This window comes from Aethalodelphis obliquidens, unplaced genomic scaffold (genome assembly GCF_003676395.1).
Source record: "Aethalodelphis obliquidens isolate GAN/ISIS:26980383/991018 unplaced genomic scaffold, ASM367639v1 scaffold6, whole genome shotgun sequence".
Taxonomy (NCBI): domain Eukaryota; kingdom Metazoa; phylum Chordata; class Mammalia; order Artiodactyla; family Delphinidae; genus Aethalodelphis; species Aethalodelphis obliquidens.
In genome coordinates, this window is record NW_020837950.1 from 40761086 (window position 1) to 40787013 (window position 25928).

At 35.1% G+C, this 25928-nt stretch overlaps 1 pseudogene; it reads left to right on the forward strand.

Annotated features, from left to right (window-relative positions):
* Positions 1–20709: 20709 nt before the first annotated feature.
* Positions 20710–22129, forward strand: LOC113619259 (tigger transposable element-derived protein 1-like; annotated as a pseudogene).
* The last annotated feature ends 3799 nt before the right edge of the window (positions 22130–25928 follow it).

A 25928-nucleotide genomic window follows, 5' to 3' on the forward strand; every position in this document is an offset into this window, starting at 1 on the left:
TTGTTGTTTAGCAGCCACAAGTCCACTCGTTATTTTAGCATTAGTACTTTAATTTGTTGTGGTGAAAGTATCCTAGATGCTCCAATAAAACTTATTCTGTCCTCAATTCTAATTGTGGAACTTATGATCTCTGATTAGTTATTCATTGCCGTCTCCTGCTGATCATGATAGTTAGATAGATGAAGGACATGGCCCAAGTCAGCCAATCAAGTCAGTGTAATTCAATTACAGAGCTTTTCCTTGAGTTATTGGGGAAAGAAGATGTTCCCTTACCAGATGATGTAGACAAGAGAAGGTGTGCCAGATGGAATTGTGACAATTATTCTGTAAATAATGCAGTCCTGAGAAGAGAGCCCACTTTAAGGATGTGGTTTAGAAAAAGATTAGAGGTGGCATACTCATTTTATGTTTAAATAATTTGACACCTGTATCAATCCATAATTAAGGTTAATACACTTTGTACCTCTCGGTTTTAAACTAGCAAACACTTTTTTCTCTAAGTAAATTTCACCTAGGCATTTTGCTACTTGTAACAAAAAAATACTGATACTTGTTGCTGTGCTTCTGAATGTCTTAACTCCTTAATCTTGCTTTAATGAAACAAAGTTGAGTAATACTATGGATTAACTAGTCCTGCTGCCAGATTATTGCCTGCTTTTGCCTGCACTCCGAAAATATGCTAACAGTTGCTCCCCATTCCTATCTGCTAAGGTGAAATAACAAAAAACATAACAAAGAAAAGTCCCATACAATGGTTACTGATATTCATATCTTATGTCAATTCAATCTGTATCATATGAAAATAATTTTGGGCTTCCCTGGTGGCACATTGGTTAAGAGTCCGCCTGACGATGTAGGGGATACGGGTTCGTGCCCTGGTCCGGGAAGATCCCACATGCCGCAGAGTGGCTGGGCCCGTGAGCCATGGCCGCTGAGCCTGCGCGTCCGGAGCCTGTGCTCTGCAACAGGAGAGGCCACAACAGTGAGAGGCCTGTGTACCACAAAAAAAAAAAAAAAAAAAAAGAAAAAGAAAAAAGGAAAGGAAAGAAAAGAAAATAATTTCATTTCTTCTGAAACAAGAAGATAGTCTTTTTTCTCTAAAGAAAGTTACATCTTTCATTTTTCTTGAAAACACGAGTCATTGTTTCATGGTTTTACTTTTAAGATTTTCTACAGGGAGAGGGTACTTAGTAGAAAGATGTTTGAAACAGAAAAAGGGAGAATATAAACAAAATCACTATGAACATAGTGATTAGAAGCTCATTAAAGGAAGATCAAAAGTGACCTCACAATGCTGGTGTTTCTTTTTCTCTTAAATGCCATGAGATGACTACAAGATATTTTATGGTGGTTTTTTTTTTTCAGATCAAAATAAAATGATACTCCTCTTACAGTTTCTCTTTTATAATATGCTCTTTTTTTAGCATCTCTATAAACCAGCATTTACGGTGATGTTTTCCTTTATGTTGGGAAAACTGTGTGCCTTAGTGTATATGTGTTTCTTGGGGCAGGGGAGGTTGATATGATTCTCTCTTTTATGATTTAAATTAAGTCCTCGTGTTGCCAAGGGTTGCTTAAAGTGCCATGGAGTTACAACACTTGCATTGCAACAACTATGGTTACATTCTCAGATAGCTTTCACTTCAAGGATCCCAGCTCATATGTGCTACTATGAGCCCATGAAAAAACCTATTTCATATACCCTGATTTGGCTTTTGAAAGTTGCTGCAGTGTTTCCTTCTGTGTTCTTAAAGTCAAGCGTGGGCCCATGGCAGAAAAAGCAAAAGAAGTCAGGCCAGGCATAGCTAGATCAAGAAAGCTAAGCATCTAGTACCTAATATTAAGTAAAATGCAAAGAATTCTGAGGAATTCAGCTAGAAAATTGTGTCCTAAATAGTACCAGAGTAAAAAGTCATGCAGTGATTAAAGATTTAAAAGTACCATTTTCTGGCCATCTTCAGAAGTTTGCGGTTGAACCTCTCATTGAAGATTTATATGGCTTCCCCTGTAAATAACTCAAATAATTTGCATTGATTTTTACTAGAGTGAGCCTAATTGTAGCACAAGGCAAAAATATCCACATTAGCCATTTTTTGGAGAGAATTAGCTCTCAAACTGTTCCTTCTACCACCACCTTACCCCCCCCCCCAAATCTATGCTTGACCCCAGTGGAGACTAGTTTCCATGTTTATTAAGCCACATCATTAAGCAGGGTAACAGATGTCTGTACTTATTTTCATTTGGCACAAAAAGTTTTTACTTTTAACAGAGAAACTGTACTTCTAACTATGTCTTAGATACACCTCCTTGCTGGTAATATAGTAATGCCCCTCATTAAAGCTGTTCTGCTTTAGTAATATATAATCTTCAAGTCCTACATGTTAACTCAATTGTAAAAGTGTTTTACATAGGAATCTGTTTTATTTTGGAACTGATGGCTCTAGAAATGGTGTGCTAAAGCAGTTGCGTCAGTTTCAAGCATCTGCATCATGTGAGTTCCAAGGGGGCATGCCTATCTTTTTCACTGCTCTAATTTTCAGACACAAGAATGAAGAAGATACAGTAAATATTTGTTGAGTAAAATTGAGACATCCCTCTTGGAGGAAACCATGGATACGAAGTTATAAATTGTTTTGGTGCTTCAGTAGAAGGTTGCGAGGAAACCATGGTAGAAAACTTAGGGTAAGAGTAAGAGAGACAAGTGAGTACTGGAAAGATGGCAACAACTTATTCTTTCTAAATTAGAATACTTTTAAACTTAATAAGTGTATCCTATGCATCATCTGTACTCTCTTGAAATAGGATGTTTCCGATAAAATATAAATTTTCCTCTATAAAATTCAAAACATAGGATACTTGCCTTACAGTTATCTTCTTTCACTATAAAATTCAATATATTTCAATATGCATTTAATTTATAAAAAGAAGAACCAAGCATGACTGAGAAATACATGCCATTAGTTAGTAAAAGCACTTGTTCCATAAAGACAACTAATTTGTTAAATACATTTAATAAACACAAAACTAGGCTGAGAGTATTCCAAAGGACATTTAAGAGAAGGCAACAGAACAGTATGAAATTCCATGTGCACAAATGAAAAGGGCTTAGTAAAGATAATAATCGTATGGTAATTGGGAGGGATTAATATACTGGAGCCTTTCATAAAGTTAAACTTAAAAGTTTTAGACCATTTGCAGCACTGTTTCAACTCCTTTCATTCATAATATTTGATTTTTAAGGGGCAGTTTTTATAACAAGTATTTCTTGACTGGGATTTCCTATCTATTGGCTTCATTGTGAGATTCATTCAAAAGTTCCTCCTGGACTCAGATTTTTAACCCATATTTCCATTACTAAACATTCTAATTCCCTTAGACAGGTGATGCTAAGCTATAGGATAGTATTTTGAAAAGCTATTTTCGAGTTCAACAATTCCTAACAAAAAGTAAATTGGGATTAAACACTGAAGCTTTTTTCAGTCAAATATCCTCTTTGTGATCTAGGAATCTGCTTTATTTATTTATTTTTTAACATATGTGACTTTCTCCACAACATTTTTAATACATAAGGTATTGAATTTCTTATCAAAGTCATAATGTAAACACTAGATTCTACTCTAATCACATATTTGCATCTCTTAAAAGTACTTTGTTCAGCAAAATTGCAACCAAAAGCAGTAGTTTCATGATAAAAATAAGGTAAGGTGCAGACTGCTCTAATCCTAAACAATTTTGTACCTAGAACACTAAAATTAATAATAATAATTCTAATAAAAATTCTATGTTGGTTAAAAAGATCTTTCAAATTGTCAATAAGTAAATACTACAAATATTTTTTTTAACTTTCTAAAAAGGTAATAGAAAGTTGTGCAAGAAAGGGTTAAAGCTACTCAATGGGGACACAAGGGCAAATGAGCAAAACATTAAAAGAACCATGCAATTAACACTTCTAATACAGAGCCTGTGGCCAAACAGAATGGGAAAGAAAGATATTTCATATTATACTGACAACATTTTCCTGTGTGTCAGTCACCTATGGGCTACTTCACATTACAGAAACATCCTTTACTGTAAGGTCTAATAGCCAGTCAAATCCACTTCACTTGGAGATGAGTTTTCATGAGCTCAGTTCTCACTATGTTGAATTTCATCATTCCTCTTTTTTTCCTTCCCTGCCTAAAACAATACAAAGTCCAGCTTAGCATCTGTATTTGGGACTATCCACTCTTACCTGCCAGTACCTCTTTTGGGCCCTAGAATGAAAAAAGTGGACATGGGGGCAGGGAGTTTTACATAAATAGAAAACAGAATAGTCCAGGAATGATCATTAATTGCTGAGTGTAGGATGGTAGAACTTGAGCAAAAGGGCAAGATTGAGATGTTAACAAAAAGACCAGCAATTCGTGACACAAAGGAAGGACAGTCTGATATGGACAGTCTGATATACTGTAATGTAAAATTTAACTCTTAAAATGTAATTCATTTTAAGTTTGTGAATTAATTCTTAGATTTCTTAGATTAAGAAAGCTATAGTTTTTTTAAGATTTTTTTTTTGATGTGGACCATTTTTAAAGTCTTTATTGAATTTGTTAATATATTGCTTCTGTTTTATGTTTCGGTTTTTTGGCCTCGAGGCATGTGGGATCTTAGCTCCCTAATCAGGGATCAAACCCACAGCCCCTGCATTGGAAGGTGAAGTCTTAACCACTAGGCTGCCAGGGAAGTCCCAAGAAAGCTATAGATTTGAAAATGGTTTTTAAATTAAAGGGCACACCTGTTTGTTTGTTTTTAATAGACAATTATTTAAGAGAGGTTTTAGATTCAAAGAAAAATTGAGGGGAAGGTACAGAAATTTCCCATAAATACCCTATCCCCACACGTGCATAGCCTCCCCCATTATTAACATCTCCCACCAGAGTGGTACAATTGTTACAAATTATGAACCTATATAGACACATCAAAGCCCATAGGTTACATTAAATTTCATTTCTGGTGTTGTACATACTGTGGGTTTGGATACATGTATAATGACATGTATCCATCATTATGGTATCATACAGAGTAGTTTCACTGCCCCCCACGAAAATCTGTGTTCTGCCCATTCATTTGTCCCCCTCCAACTGCTGGCAGCTGCTGATTTTGACTATCTCCATAGTTCAGCCTTTTCCAAAATGTCATATAGTTGGAATCATATGGTATGTAACCTTTTCAGATTAGCATCCTCTACTTAGTAAAATATGCATTAAGGTTCCCCCATGTCTTTTCATACTTTGATAGCTCATTTCTTCTTAATGCTGAATAATATTCTGTTGCCTGGATGTAAGAGAGTTTAGTCATTTACCTACTGAAGGACAACTTGATTACTCCCAAGTTTTGGTAATTATGAATAAAGCTGTTATAAACATCCATGTACATATTTTTATGTGAACATAGCTTTCCATTTATTTGGGTAAATACCAAGGAGTACAAGTGATGGGTTATACGGTAGAAGCATGTTTAGTTTTTTAAGAAACCACCAAGTAGCTATACCATTTTGCATTCCCACAAGTGGTGAATGAGAGTTCCTATTGCTCCAAGTCTTCTCCAGCATTTGGTATTCATGGTGTTCAGATTTTGGCCATTCTAATAAGTGTGTAGTTATCTCTTTGTTGTTTTTATTTGCATTTCCCTGATGACATAAGAAGTAGAGTGGGCTCAAGTTTAAAAATATAAATTATCAAGGAAAAACTAAATATTTTTGTATCCTCTGTTCAAATTTTCATGCAATTCTGATATCTCACTTTTAACTCTCAGGGGAGGTTAATTCTAGCAATATAATACGTTATGGATTTGAATTTAAACTGTTGTATCAGAGTTAATTGATGTAAGGATATTCAAACTGAAAAGAATTTTTTATCAAAATAAAAGATGTTGGAAAATGCCACTTTTTAGTTTAAATAGCATATACATTTCTAGGGGAAGATTTCTATTCTTGCCAATAGTATTCTCTGATGTAGTTAAAATTCTCTAAAATGATTTAACATGAAAACTGAAATTTATATATGTTTTAAACAGTATGGACCACATAAGGGTCATGAACAAATGCCATGTTAAAAAAAAAAAGCAAGTCTGTTTCTTAGTATGCAATGACTTTGTTCAAGATTTTAACTTGGTAAATGTAATAATTAAATGAGACAATTCATGTGAAGCATTGTAATAGGTTTAACATGTAGGAATTTCACTAAATACTATCTATTGATATTTTGATTAGATATGAACTTATGGTAGTTTTAAAGAAAGAAATCAAACTTCAGTTGAGATCAGCTTTACTATTAGTATCCTGAGTTGATTCAACTTGAAAACTGTTACCAAGAGTAATGAATAAATAGGCTAAATGCAAGGGTTGAGAGAGAAGATAGTCAAGTAATTTCAGGGTTAAGTGCCTTCGATGGTAAATTCTATCAGATACTTAAGAGGAGAGAAACTATGCAAACATAGAGAAAAAGAAGGAACACTTTCATACACGTTTTATGAGGCCCGCATTACCCAGATAAAAAACCAGACAAAACATTACATGAGCGAAGAAAAAAGAATGATATAGATCACCATTCCTTATAAACATAGATGCAACAATCCATAGCAATAGGTAAGCAATTTGAATCCAATAACAAAATAATAATCATAAAATTGATAATGCATTTTGATAGTGGCATTTATCCTAGGAATGCAAGGTGGGTTCAGGATTTGAAAATTAATCAGTAGAATCCACTGCACCAAAAGCCAAGAAAAGAAAAAGGAAAAAAATATGATTATTTTAGTAGACAGAGAAAAAAAAAAGCATTTGACAAAGTTCAATATACTTTATGAAAACAACTCTCAGTGGAGTCAGAATAAAACAGTCTCTCCTCAGTCTGATAAAGGACATATATAAAAACCTGCAGCTAACGTGATCTTGAGACTGAATGCTTTCTTCTCCAATTTTTGATGAGATTTTAATTCCCAGTAGAAGTAGTAGAATGCAGAGTTTAAGAAAATCACTATGGGGTCAGATTACCTGGATTTGAAATCAAGCTCTATACTTACTACTTTTTGTTAATCTTTGGCAAATTATTTGCACATTCTAAGTTTTAGATTATTTTTGTGTGTGAAATGGAAAATAATAAAATAAAATACTACATTTACTTTTTAAGTTTTTAAATAAGATAAAACATATAAAATACTTGGTTTGGGAAAAACATATAAAATACTTGGTTTGGGACCTGGCATGTCATTAGTGTTCAACATGTTGCTTAGAAAGAAGAATACTTTCTACTGAATCTTATGCAGATTTGGGAAAAGTCTGTGAGAAAGGGAGTTAAAGAAAACAGTGTTTAAGAATCAAGCAAGTAGGGAGGGTGGGAGGGAAACACAAGAGGGAGGAGATATGGGGATATATGTATATGTATAGCTGATTCACTTTGTTACACAGCAGAAACTAAAACTAAGACACCATTGTAAAGCAATTATACTCCAATAAAGATGTTAAAAAAAAAAAGAATCAAGCAAGTATTGGGCTTTTTGTTTTTGTCTCTCAAAGTTTGTTTTTACAGGTTATACTCCATTAAATGTTATACCAAATAATGGCTATAATTCCCTACACTATACAATACATCTTTGGAAACATAATATTGTAAATCAACTATACTTCAATGAAAAAGATAAGGAAGAGCATAATAGAAGAAATAAATGAAATTAAAATTTTTTTAAAGAGTTATATGAATTGCTTTGCTGTCCTATTGCTTAATTGCAAAACTCAAGGTGGGATCTCTAAATGTGACAGGGGTCCTCCTTGTGGCTGAGTCAGATGTATCTTGGAAAGCAAGCCATTTACTACCCCTCATTGGTTCACACAGTGTGTAGGTCAGTTAGGTGGATGGCGAAACTCTGAGTGTGATCAGTTACAGTATAACACAGAGCATTAATAGTCTAACATGACTGAGCTCACTTCCCCAGATGGCTGTATATCCTGTGAAGTAATTTGTCATCATCCATGAGTCGCCTCTCTCCTAAGTTATCTATCCAGTGACAGTTCAAATTAATGAGATCACTATTTTTTTAAAAAAAATGTGCATGTGCTTAAAGATCATTGTCAATAAGAATAGTTTAAATTAAAGATAATTTATCAGTTGTTCTAACCTCTAAGGATGTTACTGGTTGAACTGTATTCTCCCAAATTGATATGCTGAAGTCCTAACCTCCAGTACCTCAGAATGTGGCTGTATTTGGGGATAGGGTCTCTAAAGAGGGAGTTAAGTTAGAAGGAAGTCATTAGGGTGGACCCTAATCCAATATGACTGGTTTCCCTATAAGAAGAAGAAATTTGGACATAGAAAAACACAGAGCAAAGACCAAGGGAAAACACAGGGAGAAGTTGCCACTTACAAGCCAAGGAGAGGAGCCTCAGAAGAAACCAACCAGCTAACATCTTGATCTAGAATTTATATCCTCCAGAACTGTGAGGAAAAAATAAATTTCTGTTGTTTTATGCCATCCAGTCTCTAGTACTTTGTTATAGCAGCCCTAGAAAACATTCAGGAAACATTTTCTTGAATTTGTTTATCGGATAATGTATTACCTGTCATAGCATTTCAAATTCCGTGATGAAATTCAAGTGAGGGAGGCTAATCATTTTTTATGCCTCAAAGGCACATCTTGTGGTATTGGACATGTAGTTTATTTGCCTGCTTTAATGAAAATAAACATTGGTATTCTTTGATACTAGGTATTTAATTGAATTTTATCCAGCACTGGAAATTCACTTGCTTCAGGTAGTCTGAGGAATCAATACTGTATCTGAGTAGGAATTTCTCTAAGTCTATCTAATTCATTACCTCACCATAAAAATGGTTAAGGAAGATCAATGTCAACTTTGTTTATGCAAGGCAGGTACTATGATAATAAAATAAAGTGACAGTAAAAATAACATTTTAAAGATCATTGCAATTCATAGTGTTGCTAGCTGGCTTCTTTTTTCTTTTTCTTTTTCTTTTTTTCACTAAAAGAAGCAAACTAGTTGAGACAATAAGAAACTGGCTTTATCTTTCTAATCATTGACCTCTAGGGTAAATAAATCAAACGGAAACGGTACTCTAATGTGAAGTAAAATTGTTAGGAAAATTGGACAGAGAAAGGCATCTGTTTATAATGAAAAGATAGAAAAGAGTTAGACTAGGTAAAAGAGAAACATGAAAAAAGAAAACTTTGGGAGTCAGAACATTGTTGCTCATAGAGTGTGAATGATGTTTTGAACCCAGACCTAATCACCTGGCTTCCCTGTATGAACAAGCAACTGAAGTCTGAGGACCAGAAGTAGTCAAGCCATGTCTAAGAGGTGCTACTAGTATCACATCAATCACCATCCACAGCCGTCTCAGTAGCTAATGCCCCATGACAAGGAGCATAACCTGCTGTCTTGGGACCAAGAATAAGAAAATTTTATGTTTATGTAAAACGTAAATTTTTTGTTTATTAATTCTGTATTTTTCCATTGAGTCTGCATATTTTAAAAAATGCTTAATAAATGTGGTCAGTACTTGAGGATGTTTTAGAAAACACGAGTGATTTCTTTCCTTTGCTCTCAATATTTCTAGCTAATTCAGGGGCCAAGTGGAACAGTATCCGTTATAAATGACACAGTTTTATAAACAGGCATTTCAAATGCCATAGACATTTGAATTAACATTTTCTTCCATTCCATAATTACTTAATTAGTATCAATTAAGAGTGTGGCATGAGCATATGGTGACTTCCCATCTGCTCATTTCTTCCTCTCAATTTGTTATTATCATTAATTTAGTTGATGGTGACAGTGTTTAACCAAATCAAACTAATTAATAACAACCCACTAGGTCAAGGCCTTTCTCTTTGCATTTCATGCTCATTCATCAGTAGCTGACTTCTATAATGTTATCAAATTTGAGTAGAATAAAATATTTTGGGGACAAACATTTTGATGAACACTATTTGAAGATTCCTAAGTTTAGGTCATTCCTAATTCCTGAGTAATATTATTTTATTTTGAGTATGTTAAACATTCCAAATATAATTTCCCTTGAGGTTTTTCAGATTTTATTTTATGGAAATAAAAAATATAAATTCCTCTGTGTGATATATTTTTGTCTTCAAAAACACATAAATTTCCCTTATAGTGCAGTATACAGTTGGGAAGAAATTTTAGCCTTGAGTACAAGCTCCCCCTTAGTGAAAGCTATTTCCGAATTTTTATCTGTTAATGTGCTACTTTCTCTTCTGGTGAAGAAAAGCCATTGGATTACCTGATATGCATCAGTTATCAGATTCAGTGTCAAGGTAGATGTAGGTGGGTGTATCTATATGTATAATTTTTTATATATTTTATGAAAGGCTTAGTAAAAGTAATCATGACAAGTAAAATGCTGACATTAGCTGTATCTATACACAAATTCCCTATTTAAGAACAAAAATCTTGAAATCAGAAAACTAAACTCTAATTGGTTATATGGATAACTGGACCAAGCAGCCCCAAGCACTTCTCCCGAGTTTTATCTTTTCTCAAGGTTCTCTCATGCCAAACATTACTGCCAAACTCTCACCACAAACAAGACCTTCAAAGCTCTAGCTTTGTCATAAACAACACACTTCCCATGAAACTCATTTACACAGCTAAAACTTTTAACTAGTTTTATAAAGGAAGAAGAATAGCAAAATAAATTCAAATTACAAGAGTGAAGCAGTATGGCTTATTGAAGGCAGAACCTAGTTAGGGTTCGTGGACCTCATTTAAGTCTTGGCCAACATATACAGTAGTCCAGTAGTTCTCACATTTTTTGGTCTCTAGATTCCTTCACCTTTTTAAAAATTATTGAAGGCATCACAAACTTCTGCTTATGTGGACTACACTATCAATGGTTACTGTATTTTAAATCAAACAGATATTCTGAAAATGGAAGAGTGGCTATGTTACTATACATATTCCATCACGTTGACATAACATATTTTTATGAAAAGTAATTATATTTTCTAAAACAAAAATAAATGCAGTGAGAAAAGTGGCAATTGTTTACACGTTTGCAAGCACTTTTAACATCTGGCTTAATGACATAAAAATGAATTTTTATGTCCATTTCTGCATTCCATGTTCTTGCAATATATTGTGTTGGTTTGAAATATATGAAGGAAACGACCTCATACCGTTTTTTTTTTAAATTGAAGTATAGTTGATTTACAATGTTGTGTTAGTTTCAGATGTACAACAAAGTGATTCAGTTATGTGTGTGTGTGTACATATACTTTTTCAGATTCTTTTCCATTATAAGTTATTACAAGATATTGAATATAGTCCCCTGTGCTATACAGTAGGTCCTTGTTGTTTACCTATTTTATATGTAGTAGTGTCTACCTGTTAATCCCAAACCTCTAATTTATTCCTCCCTCCCCTCCCTTTCCCCTTTGGTGACCATAAGTTTGTTTTCTATGTCTATGAGTCTACTTCTGTTCTGTAAATAAGTTCATTTGTATCATTTTTTTTAGATTCCACATATAAGTGATATCAAATGATATTTATCTTTCTCTGTCTGACTTACTTAGTATAAAAATCTGTAGGTCCACCCATGTTGCTGCAAATGACATTATTTCATTCTTTTTTATGACTAATATTCCATTGTATATATGTAGCACATCTTATTCGTTCACCTGCCAATGGACTCTTAGGTTGCTTCCATGTCTTGACTACTGTAAATAGTGCTGCTATGAACATTGGGGGTGGATCAAATGAGAGTTTTTATCTTTTCTGGGTATATGCCCAGGAGTGTGATTACTGGATCATATGGTAACTCTATTTTTAGTTTTTTAAGGAACCTCCATACTGTCCTCCACTGTGGCTGCACCAATTTACTCTCCTAACAACAGTGGAGGAGGGTTCCCTTTTCTCCACACCCTCCCCAAGATTTATTATTTGTAAATTTTTTTTATTGAAGTAAAGTTGATTTCCAATGCTGTGCCAATCTCTGCTGTACAGGAATGACTCAGTTATACACAGACAGACATTCTTTCCATTATGGTTTATCACAGGATATTGAATATAATTCCCTGTGCTATACAGTAGGACCTTGTTGTTTATCCATATTATTTGTAGACTTCTTTTTTTTTTTTGCAGTTTCAAAGGAAACATTTATTCATCTATTAGAGTAGTACTAATTTTAGTTTCTGCAGATGTTTACTTTATTTTCCATTACTGATGTGTAACAAATGAGGAGTAAGCATAACAACAAAAACATACGTTAATGCATGGAGCTGTTAAATAATTTTTTTAACATCTTTATTGGAATATAATTGCTTTACAATGGTGTGTTAGTTTCTGCTGTATCACAAAGTGAATCAGCTATATGTATACATGTATCCCCATATTCCCTCCCTTTTGCACCTCCCTCCCACCCTCCGTATCCCACCCCTCTAGGTGGTCACAAAGCACTGAGCTGATCTCCCTGTGCTATGCAGCTGCTTCCCACTAGCTATCTATTTTTTTTTTTTTTTTTTTTTTGGCGGTATGCGGGCCTCTCACCACTGCGGCCTCTCCCATTGCGGAGCACAGGCTCCGGACGCGCAGGCTCAGCGGCCATGGCTCACGGGCCCAGATGCTCCGCGGCACGCGGGACCCTCCCGGACCGGGGCACGAACCCTCGTCCCCTGCATCGGCAGGCGGACTCTCAACCACTGCGCCACCAAGGAAGCCCATTTTACATTTGGTAGTGTATATATGTCCATACCATTCTCTCACTTCGTCCCAGCTTACCCTTTCCCCTCCCCGTGTCTTCAAGTCCATTATCAACGTCTGTGTCTTTATTCCTGTCCTGCTCCTAGGTTCTTCAGAACCATTTTTTTTTTTAGATTCCATATATATGTGTTAGCATATGGTATTTGTTTTTCTCTTTTTGACTTACTTCACTGTGTATGACAGACTCTAGGTCCATCCACTCCACTACAAATAACTCAATTTCATTTCTTTTTATGGCTGAGTAATATTCCATTGTGTATATGTGCCACATCTTCTTTATCCATTCATCTGTCGATGGACACTTAGGTTGCTTCCATGTCCTGGCTATTGTAAATAGAGCTGCAATGAACATTTTGGTACATGACACTTTTTGAATTATGGTTTTCTCCAGGTATATGCCCAGTAGTGGGATTGTTGGGTCATATGGTAGTTCTACTTTAAGTTTTTTAAGGAACCTCAATACTGCTCTCCATAGTGGCTGTGTCAATTTACATTCCTACCAAAAGTGCAAGAGGGTTCCCTTTTCTCCACACCATCTCCAGCATTTATTGTTTGTAGACTTTTTGATAATAGCCTTTCTGACCGGTGTGAGACGCTACCTCATTGTAGTTTTGATTTGCATTTCTCTAAAGATTGGTAATGTGAGCACCCTTTCATGTATTTGTTGGCGATCTGTATATCTTCTTCGGAGAAATGTCTGTTTAGGTCTTCTGCCCAATTTTTGATTGGGTTGTTTGTTTTTTTGTTATTGAGCTGCATGAGCTGCTTGTATATTTTGGACATTAATCCTTTGTCAGTTGCTTTGTCTGCAAATATTTTCAACCATTCTGAGCATTGTCTTTTTGTCTTGTTTATGGTTTCCTTGGCTGTGTAAAAGCTTTGAAGTTTCATTAGGTCCCATTTGTTTATTTTTGTTTTTATTTCCATTTCTCTAGGAGGTGGGTCAAAAAGGATCTTGCTGTGATTTATGTCATGGAGTGTTCGGCCTATGTTTTCTTCTAAGAGTTTTATAGTATCTGGCATTACATTTAGGTCTTTAATCCATTTTGATTTTATTTTTGTGTATGGTGTTAGGGAGTGTTCTAATTTCATTCCTTTACATGTAGCTGTCCAGTTTTCCCAACACCGCTTATTGAATAGGCTGTCTTTTCTCCATTGTATATTCTTGGTTCCTTTATCAAAGATATGGTGACCACATGTGCGGGGGTTTATCTCTGGACTTTCTATCCTGTTCCATTGATCAATATTTCTGCTTTTGTGCCAGTACCATGCTATCTTGATTACTGTAGCTTTGTAGTATAGTCTGAAGTCAGGGAGCCTGATTCCTCCAGCTCCGTTTTTCTTTCTCAAGATTGCTTTGGCTATTCAGGGTCTTTTGTGTTCCCATACAAATTGTGAAATTTTTTGTTCTATTTCTGTGAAAAATGCTGTTGGTAGTTTGATAAGGATTGCATTGAATCTGTAGATTGCTTTGGGTAGTATAGTCATTTTCACAATGTTGATTCTTCCAATCCAAGAACATGGTATATCTCTCCATCTGTTTGTTTCATCTTTAATTTCTTTCATCAGTGTCTTATAGTTCTCTGCATACAGGTCTTTTGTCTCCTTAGGTGGGTTTATTCCTAGGTATTTTATTCTTTTTATGGCAATGGTAATGGGAGTTTCCTTAATTTCTCTTTCAGATTTTTCATCATTATTGTATAGAAATGCAAGAGATTTCTGTGCAATAATTTTGTATCCTGTTACTTTACCACATTCATTGATTAGCTCTAGTAGTTTTCTGGTAACATCTTTAGGATTCACTAGGTGTACTATCATATCATCTCCAAAAAGTGACACTTTTACTTCTTCTTTTCTGATTTGGAGTCTGTTTATTTCTTTTTCTTCTCTGATTGCTGTGGCTAAAACTTCCAAAACTATGCTGAATAAGAGTGGTGAGAGTGGGCAACCTTGTCTTGTTCCTGATCTTAGTGGAAATGGTTTCAGTTTTTCACCATTGAGAATGATGTTGGCTGTGGGTTTGTCATACATGGCCTTTATTATGTTGAGGTAAGTTCCCTCTATGCCTACTTTCTGGAGAGTTTTTGTCATAAATTGTTGCTGAATTTTTTTGAAAGCTTTTTCTGCATCTGTTGAGATGATCATGTGGTTTTTCTCCTTCAATTTGTTAATATGGTTTATCACATTGATTGATTTGTGTATATTGAAGAATCCTTGCATTCCTGGGATAATCCCACTTGATCATGGTATATGATCCTTTTAATGTGCTGTTGGATTCTGTTTGCTAGAATTTTGTTGAGGATTTTTGCATCTATGTTCATCCGTGATATTAGCCTGTAGTTTTCTTTCTTTGTGACATCTTTGTTGGGTTTTGGTATCAGGGTGATGGTGGCCTCGTAGAATGAGTTTGGGAGTGTTCCTCCCTCTGCTATATTTTGGAAGAGTTTGAGAAGGATAGGTGCTAGCTCTTCTCTAAATGTTTGATAGAATTCCCCTGTGAAGCCATCTGGTCCTGGGCTTTTGTTTGTTGGAAGATTTTTAATCACAGTTTCAATTTTAGTGCTTGTGATTGGTCTGTTCATATTTTCTATTTCTCCTGGTTTAGTCTTGGAAGGTTATGCTTTTCTAAACATTTGTCAATTTCTTCCAGGTTGTCCATTTTATTGGCTTATAGTTGCTTATAGTAATCTCTCATGATCTTTTGTATTTCTGCAGTGTCAGTTGTTACTTCTCCTTTTTTATTTCTAATTCTATTAATTTGAGTCTTCTCCCTTTTTTTCTTGATGAGTCCAGCTAATGGTTTATCAATTTTGTTTCTCTTCTCAAAGAACCAACTTTTAGTTTTATTGATATTTGTTATCATTTCCTTCATTTCTTTTTCATTTATTTATTTCTGATTTGATCTTTATGCTTTCTTTCCTTCTGCTAACTTTGAGGGGTTTTTTTTGTTGTTGTTGTTGTTCTTTCTCAATTGCTTTAGGTGTAAGGTTAGATTGTTTATTTGAAATATTTCTTTTTTCTTGAGGTAGGACTGTATTTCTATAAACTTCCCTCTTAAAACTGCTTTTGCTGCATCCTGTAGGTTTTGGATCACCGTGTTTTCATTGTCATTTGTTTCTAGGTATGTTTTGATCCCCCCTTTGATTTCTTCAGTGATCTCTTGGTTATTTAGTAGTGTATTGATTAGCCTCCATGTGTTTGTATTTTTTACTTTTTTTTTTCTGTAATTGATATCTGGTCTTATAGCGTTGTGGTCAGAAAAGGTACTTGATATGGTTTCAATTTTCTTAAATTTACCAAGGTTGAATTGTGACCCAAGTTATGCTCTTCCTGGAGAATGTTGCATGTGCACTTGAGAAGAAAGTTTATTTTGTTGTTTTTGGATGGAATGTCCTATAAATATCAATTAAGTCCATCTTGTTTAATGTGTGATTTAAAGCTTGTCTTTCCTTATTTATTTTCATTTTGGATGATCTGTCCATTGGTAAAAGTGGGGTGTTAAAGTCCCCTACTATGATTGTGTTACTGTAGGTTTCCCGTTTTATGACTGTTAGCCTTTGCCTTATGTTTTGAGGTGCTCCTATATTGTGTGCATAAATATTTACAATTGTTATATCTTCTTCTTGGATTGATCCCTTGATCATTATGTAATGTCCTTCTTTGTCTCTTGTAATAGTCTTTATTCTAAAGTCTATTGTGTCTGATATGAGAATTGTTATTCCATCTTTGTTTTGATTTCCATTTGCATGGAATATCTTTTTCTATCCCCTCACTTTCAGTCTTTATGTGTCCCTAGGTCTGAAGTGGGTCCTTTGTAGACAGCATATATATGGGTTTTGTTTTCATATACATTCAGCCAGTCTATGACTTTTGGTTGGACCATTTAATCCACTTACATTTAATGTAGTTATTGATATGTATGGTTCTATTACCATTTTCTTAATTGTTTTAGGAGGTCTTTTCCTTCTCTTGTGTTCCCTGCCTAGAGAAGTTCCTTTAGAATTTCTTGTGAAGCTAGTTTAGTGGTGCTGCATTCTCTTAGTTTTTGCTTGTCTGTAAAGGTTTCAGTTTCTCCATCAAATCTGAATGAGATCCTTGCTGGGTAGAGTAGTCTTGGTTGTAGGTTTTTCCCTTTCATTACTTTAAATATGTCCTGCCACTCCCTTCTGGCTTGCAGAGTTTCTGCTGAAAGATCAGCTGTTAGCCTTATGGGGATTCTCTTGTATGTTATTTGTTGTTTTTCCCTTGCTGCTTTTAATAGTTTCCTTTGTATTTAATTTTTGATAGTTTGATTAATATGTGTGTTGGCATGTTTCTCCTTGGATTTATCCTGTATAGGACTCTCTGCACTTCCTGGGCTTTTGACTATTTCCTTTCCCATATTAGGGAAGTTTTCAACTATACTCTCTTCAAATATTTTCTGAATCCCTTTCTTTTTCTCTTCTTCTTCTGGGACCCCCTATAATTCAAATGTTGGTGCATTTAATGTTGTCCCACTGGTCTCTGAGGCTGTCCTCAATTCTTTTCATGCTTTTTTCTTTATTCTTCTCTGCAGTAGTTATTTCCACTATTTTATCTTCCCGGTCACTGTCCATTCTTCTGCCTCAACTCTTCTGCTCTTGATTCCTTCTAGAGAATTTTTAATTTGTGTTGTTCATCATTGTTTGCTCTTTAGTTCTTCTAGGTCCTTATTAAACATTTCTTGTATTTTCTTCATTCTATTTCCAGGAATTTGGATCATATTTACTGTCATTACTCTGAATTCTTTTTCAGGTAGACTGCCTATTTCCTCTTCATTTGTTTGGTCTGGTGTTTTTACCTTGCTCCTTCATCTGCTGTGTATTTCTCTTTCTTCTCATTTTGCTTAACGTACTGTGTTTAGGGTCTCCTTTCCACCAGCTGCACGTTCATAGTTCCCGTTGTTTTTGTTGTCTTCCCCCAGTGGGTAAGGTTGGTTCCGTGGGTTGTGTAGGCTTCCTGGTGGAGGGGACTGTGCCTCTGTTCTGATGGATGAAGCTGGAGCTTGTCTTTCTGGTGGGCAGGTCCTCATCTGGTGGTGTGTTTTGGGGTGTCTGTGAACTTAGTATGATTTTAGGTAGCCTCTCTACTAAGGGGTGTGGCTGTGTTCCTGTCTTGCTAGTTGTTTGGCATGGGGTGTCCAGCACTGGATCTTGCTGCTTTTTTATTGGAGCTGGGTCTTTGTGTTGAGACGGAGATCTCTGGGAGAGCTCTAGCCAATTCATATTATAAGGGGCCATGAGGTCTCTGATGGACCAATGTCCTGAACTCAGCTCTCCTACCTCAGAGGCTCAGGCCTGACACCTCACTGGAGCACCAAGACACTGTCAGCCACACAGCATGTGCTGTGTCAAAGCAGGGCCCTAATACCCTAATTACTCACAGCCTTCTCTGGAGTCTGGCTCTCAGAGAGTTTCTGATACCTTCCCCCTAGTGTAGAGTTGAAGAGGCACCTCTCCAGAGGTTCTTGTCTTCAGGCTGACAGGAAGGAAGCACTCAGAGAATCCATTTCTTGTAACTACTATTATCAGTCTCCACAGCCATAATGGAAGTCTTTCACCCTTCCTTGCTTTCAGATGTCTGTGAACTCCTTTCCCAGTGTCTTCAGTGGCCCACACCACTGAGTAGGAACCCAGCTACCTTAGGACCTTGATGGCAGTGGCCGTCCATTTGCTCTGGTGGAAAGTGGACGCCGGTGGCAGACCCCTGTAGACTTTTATGATGGCCATTCTGAGTGGTATGAGGTGATATCTCATTGTAGGTTTGAGTTGCATTTCTCAATAATTAGTGATGTTGAGCATCTTTTCACATGCCCGTTGGCCATCTGCATTTCCTCTTTGGAAAAAAAAATTATTCAATTCTTCTGCTCATTTTTTAGTTGGGTTTTTTTTTGATGTTGAGTGGTATGAGCTGTTTATTTGTTGGATACTAACCCCTTATCAGTCATATTATTTGCAAATATCTTTTCCCTTTCAGCAAATTGTCTTTTTGTTTTGTCAGTAGTTTCCTTTGCTGTGCAAAAGCTTTTAAGTTTAATTAGGTTCATTTATTTATTTTAAAATTTATTATAATGCTAAATAGAACAGTTTCTTGCCATGTTTCCTCAAATTCTTTCCTAAAATATTATCAGAAAAATATAAAAATTGTAAGCTTATGGAGGCCAGTTTTGAAATATTTGCACCATGATATAGTTAACAAATTAATATATTGACACATGATAATGATAATGGTTGAGTTCTATCGAAGGAGATGATTTATTATGAAAATTATCCTAGTAAATATGATCTTATAATCGCAAAGAAGTATTTCAGTACCAATGATATTATGAATCGAAACTAGAGTAAATTACTTAGGTTCCATCACAGTCCAAATGCCAAGTCCAAAGGTAAAATCCCACTCATTCTTTCTGATTATGACTCAAAAAACATTTTAAGAAGATTGCATCTTGAGTAGCAGATATAACTACATATTCTAATCCTTCATAAGTTTTATTCCATAATCTACTTTAATATAACAGCTTTGTAGTTTTAGAACCCTTTCCTAATTAGCCTTTTGTTGTACTAACTTTTCATTTCAGTTTTGCTGTAGACTTTATGTGTGTGTTTCATTATTCCAGTTTTCAGGTTTCTGATCCATTTGTCTAAGTAACTTTATTTTACATGTTTTTGACACACCCTTTATGCAAAAAAATTCTTTAGTTTAAAAAATCTAAACTTTTCTGAGAAGAAAATGTTGAGAATATTTACATCAGCAGACTTTAGTGAAATGCAATTGAAATTCCATCCCAGATTTTGGCAAAGACTACTGTCATTATTTTAGGAGATGGGATCTTTATTTACTTATAAGAAAGATATCTGACACTATAGAGATACATACTCCTTGACTTGCAAATGTTTATTTTCCTCCTGTTTATAAGATTCCAAAATTAATAAATGTTAATGTGGCTCCATTTTATTAAACAGAATATATTTTAAAAATTAACTCTAACTCAATAAATTGGGTTAATTAAATAAAATTGTTTAATTCTCAATTTCAGTATTTCCACCAACATTAATTTATATAGACATATAATAATAGTGCTTCACAGCATGGTTTACTGTGGTACTTGTTGTATTTGATAATATTTTGCATAATGCATAGTTCTTTTCAAATACTCATTGCATTTTCTTATTATCATTAATAATGGTAATAATAACATACTCACAGACTTTATGAGAGGATGCACTATTGTCCTTCATGTTGTGAATTCTCTGCTTGGATTCATAGAACTGCAACCCAGTTATCCTGATCTGACTGGATGATGCTGAAAAGCCACCAAGTGACTTCAGGCTAACTGCACTTTCCCACTGAAATATAATTTGCTTATTATCTTTCAAGCATAATCAGAAATTTGGATTAGATTAAGGTGGGAACGAGCTTGGAAGCCATTCAAAAGCCTATAAGACTCCAGACAGTGAAGAAAAATGATTGAATTTGAAAATTGCCATACAAAAAATATTGCTGTTTTGAAAGTATTCTTGTCTCTTACAGAAACTATCTGTGGAATACATTCTTGTCTCCCTAAAGAAATATTTCTAAGTGTAGTAATAAATATGAAAAATATTTTGCAGGGGTACTATGTTGAAGATATAGCAAAATGATGGCTTACACAGTGAATTTTCATTTAAATGGTGCTGATTTTCTTTCTTAATGTTGTCTGGGCATCTTGCCACTATATTTCCCTTTGTGGTAGTGATATAGCTAATTAGATAATTATTTGTTAATAAAAAAAAGACCTCCCTATTTCTTGGGACACAACAATATTGAAATTAGGCCAATTAATAACCCTACAATGGCCTCTAAGTGTTGAAGTGAAAGGAAGAGTTGCACTGTCTCTCACTTTAAATCAAAAGTTAGAAATGTTGAAGCTTAGTGAGGAAGGCATGTCCAAAAGCCAATCTAGGCGTCTTGCACCAAACAGCCAAGTTGTTAATGAAGAAGAGGAGTTTGAAGCTAGCAAATATTGGTTCATGGAGTTTAAGGAAAGAAGCCATCTCCGTAACATCAAAGTGCAAGATGAAACAGCAAGTGCTGATGTAGAAGCTGCAGCAAGTTATGGAGACTCTCCAGCTAAAATAATTAATGAAGGTGGCTACACTAAACAACAGATTTTCCATGTAGATTAAACAGCCTTCTATTGGAAGAAGATGCTATCTAGGACTTTCATAGCTAGAGAGGAGAAGTCAATGCCTGGCTTCAAGCTTCAAAGTACAGGCTGACTCTCTTGTTAGGCGCTAATGCAGCCGGTAACTTTAGGTTGAAGCCAATGCTTATTTATCATTCTGAAATAATTAGGGCCTTTAACAATTATGCCAAATCTACTCTGACTGTGCTCTATCAATGGCACAACAAGGCCTGGATGGTTTACTGAACATTTTAAGCCCACTGTTGAGACCTACTGCTCAGAAATATAAGATTCCTTTCAAAATATTACTACTTATTGACAATGCACCTGGTCACCCAAGAGCTCTGATGGAGATGTACAATGAGATTAATGTTGTTTTCATGCCTGCTAACACAACAGCCATTCTGCAGCCCATGAATCAAATAGTAATTTTAATTTCCAAGTCTTATTATTTAAGAAATATATTTCATAAGGCTATATGTAGCTGCCATAGATAGTGTTTCTTCTGATGGATCTGGGCATAGTAAATTGAAAACCTTCTGGAAAGGATTCACCATTCTAGATGCCAGTAAGAACATTCATGATTCCTGAGAAGAGGTCAAAATATCAACACTAACAGAAGTTTGGAAGAAATTGATTGTAGTCTTCATGGATGACGTTGGTGGTGCTGTAGCAGAGGAAGGAACTGCAGATGTTATGGAAACAAGAGAACTAGAACCAGAACTAGAAGTGGAGCCTGGAGATGTGACTGAATTGCTGCAATCTCATGATAAAAGTGAAATGGATGAGGAGTTAGTTCTTATGGATGAGCAAAGAAAGTGGTTTCTTGAGATGAAATCTGCTCCTGGTAAAGATGCTGTGATGATTGTTGAAAAGACAATAAATGATTTAGAATATTAAGTAAACTTAGTTGATAAAGCAGTGGCAGGGTTTGAGAGAATTGACTTCAATTTTGAAAGAAGTTCTACTGTGGGTAAAATGCTATCAAACAGCATTGCATGATGCAGAGGAATCTTTCCTGAAAGGAAGAGTCAATTGACGGGGCAAACTTCATTGTTGTCTTATTTTTAAAAATTGCCACAGACACCCAACCTTCAGCATCCACCATCCTGTTAAGTCATCAGCCATCAACATCAAGGGAAGACCCTTTCACCAGCAAAAAGATTATGAGTTGCTGAAGGCTGATGTTGGTTAGCATATTTTAGTAATAAAATATTTTTAAATTAAGGTACATACATTGGTTTTTTTTAGATATAATGCTATTGCACACTAGACTACAGTATAGTGTAAACATAACTTTTGTTGGCACTGAGAAATTAAAAGTTCATGTAACTGACTCTATTGTGATATGCACTTTATTGTGGTGGTCTGGAACTGAACCCACAATATTTCCAAAGTATGCCTGTTCAAGTTCTGTGTCTCATGAGGCTAAGTCTTACGGGAGCATGAGAAAATGAGAGGTTATCTTCCATCTGCTGAAAATTAAAGAAAGATAAAGAGAAAATCTTGACAGCAGCCAGAGTAAGAAAGACAACACAGAGAGGAACAAAGACAGGGATTATAAAAGTATTAAAAAATGTTGTGAAAGTACTGAAAGCAAAATCATACTATAATTCTGTACTTGAAAAAAATAAAGGCAAAATACATTGTAGGACAAAAGAACCTGAGAGAATTCATAACTAGTATGTCTGAATCACAAGTAATGTGAAAAGAGATTCTTTAGGTAGGAGTAATATGCTCTAGTCAGAAACTTTGGGAAACTGTTGAGTAATTTCTTGTAAAGTTAAAAATCTAAATATTCAAAAATCAATAGCTTCTATATAAACTATGGACAGCAGTTCAAATAGCAATTCAGTGCTTATAGCTTTTGCTATGTTGGTTTAGGTTTGTCCAAAGGATGTATGGTCAGGGATTAGATTGAAACTGTGTGGTTAGTTCAAGTCTCAGTTCAGTTCAGAGGCTTTCTCAGGCTGGTTTTTGTTTGTCCCACACAGACATGAGTTAGGGATTAGGCTACAACATGCATGAATGCATACACAGGCTGACCTTGTTTTATTGCACTTCGCTTTATTGTGCTTCACAGATACTGTGCTTTTTACAAATTGAAATTTTGTAGCAACCCAGCATTAAGCAAGTCTATTGGTGCCATTTTTTCCAACAGTATTTGCTCACTTCTCTGTGTTTCACTTTGATGATTCTGACAATATTTCAAACTTTTTCATTATTATTGTATCGTTACGGTGATCTATGGTCAGTGATTTTGGTGTTTACTACTACAGACTCGCTGAAGGCTCAGATGATGGGTAGAAATTTTTAGCAATAAAATATTTTAAATTAAGGTATGTGAGTTTTTTTAGACATAATGCTACTGTACAATTCAAGGACTATAGTATAGTGTCCATGTATTTTTATATGCACTGGGAAATCAAAAAACTTGTGTGCCTCACTTTATTGCGGTGATCTGGAACTGAATTGCAGTATCTCCTGGGTATGCCTGTAAAAAGAATTAGGGGACCCCCTTTTCTGGCTCTGTCCCCTCTAGTATTTCCTGCTCTCAGTCCCACTCACCTGAGACCCTTTCAATATTTTCCTCTGGTCATAAACAGAGAGGTAAGTCTATCATTGTTCTAGTTGCTGACACCACTGTGACTGGAACCCAAGACAGAAGTCAAGCCATGAGAAGGAAAAGACAAAAAACAAAACTCACCCTTGTGAGGGGTGCTTCTTAACGTTTGAGTCCATTCCATAATTCACCTGCCTTAATTTTCAGATTCTTCAAATAGCTTGATTTTTTATTTTTATGTATGCATGTGTGTTTTTATTTGCCAAATTTTAGCTATAGTAAGGGCCAGAGATGCACTCTGGAGAGCTTCACTGTCTTAGTTAAACCAGAACTCCTTCTATAAACTTAGTTTTAAATTTGGATTACTTTATACTTCTGCTAATGAGTTTTTGCTTTTAGAACACTAATTGGTTCTTTTTTAAAATCTCCATGACACTCTCTGTAATTTTACCTTCCTTTCAGAAGTTTTCCAAGATTTTACCTTATTTTTATATGTAGTTACTATAGTTTTATATTTTCAATAACCTATGTCCATTTGGTCCAGTATCTGATGTTTTCACCTAACTGTTTCTCCCGGCTGTCATTTGTGTTTATTCTCAGGCATTGTTGTTTTCCTCTGTACCCGGTATCTTTGACCTCATGTTGACCATTTCAAAATCTATTTGTATAGAGTTTGCCTAGCCATGTCCACTGTGTTCCTAAAGGCCTTTGTAGTCCAGAGCTACTTTAAAACAATTTGATGGCTTGTGCTTCTTCGACCTTCTAGAACATGTGAACACAAGCTGTAAATATGCATGATGGCTGGTTTAATTCCAGCTCTTGCTTCCACTGAGGGTGTCTTACTTTGGATTACTACCTCATTTTGTGATGAGTTGAATCCCCAGCATGGGCTCTGGGTTTTGATTTATGTCCCTTTTATTTTGGGAGGTAATTAGAACCATAATCCCAGTTTACTGGGATTAGATAATGCCTCTTAGAAAAAAGCACAGTTGTGTTCCATTTCCTCTTCAGTTTTGACCTTAGTATATTTTGACCTCAGTATGTATTTCAGACATTTTGTGCTAAGATTTAAAAAAAACTTTATCTAGTATACTTATTTTCAGCACTAAGATGGATCTTATTAATAAAGACAACCATTAGCAGAAATTAGGAGCCTATAGTTTTAAACTTAAAGCTTTAACTCTTCTGGGATTTACTTCTGCTGGTATTATGAAATATGTTTACAATATTTCCTAAAATGAATAGCCAATTATCGCAACATTATCTCATGTTGAGATAACAATTGTCCATTATCTTTCCATTATATGACATGTGTTATTTATTACGTAAAATATGTCTATATGTGAAAAGGTCTTTTTCTGAAATTTCTATTCTCTTAAATTGTTTTATTTTTAAATTTCTGTATCAACGCTGTTCTCTTTAAATTACTATCACTTTATGGTAGTTTAATATATATTTAATCAAGATCGTCTCATATTCTTCTTTGTTAAAATTTGCTTCTCTGTACTCATGCAGTAATTCTTTCCAATAAATTTTATAAATAGCTTTTAGAATTTCATCAATATATAACTGAATTTAGATTAAGATTTTTATATTAGAGAGAAATATTACTTCTGAAATATTTAGTATTACAAAATAATTTAGTTGTATTTAGCTGGTTTTTGTATGTTTGTTTTCCCATGCTTAATATTTTAAAATAGACTAGTTTAGCATTATTAAGAATAATACCTGCTATGGGCAATTTTGTTCATGTCTTTTGGGAAATATTTCTATGAATTTCCTTGTGGATAAATAGACATAGGCTTGCTGAATCATTTGGTATATGTAAAACTTTAGTAGATACTACCAAATTGTTTTCCAAAGTGATTAAAGATATGTATACATCATTAGCACTTTATGAGCTTCAGTTGTTTCAGGTTTCACTAACACTTGGCCCTGTCTTTTTCGTGGTAGTTGTTCTGATAGGTATGCAGTGTTTTATTTTTAAGTTGCGTTTCTGTGATGAAAAATAAAGTTGAGCACCTTCTTGTATGCTTACTTGTCATTTGAATATTATTTTGTGTGACGTGTCTGGTGAAGAATTTTTATCAATGGGAGAGATTTACATCTCCATGTGTAGAACTTGTTATACATTCTGAATAAAATTCTTTTGTCAGATATATATATATCCTACTATTGGGGATTTTTTTCACCATATTAATAGTATCCCTTTTATTCTCAGAAGTTATTAGTATTAATGTATTAATGCTTCATTTTTATCTTTTTTTTTTTTTTTTTTTTTTGCGGTACGCGGGCCTCTCACTGTTGTGGCCTCTCCCGTTGCGGGGCACAGGCTCCGGACGCGCAGGCTCAGCGGCCATGGCGCACGGGCCCAGCCGCTCCGCGGCATGTGGGATCTTCCCGGACCAGGGCAC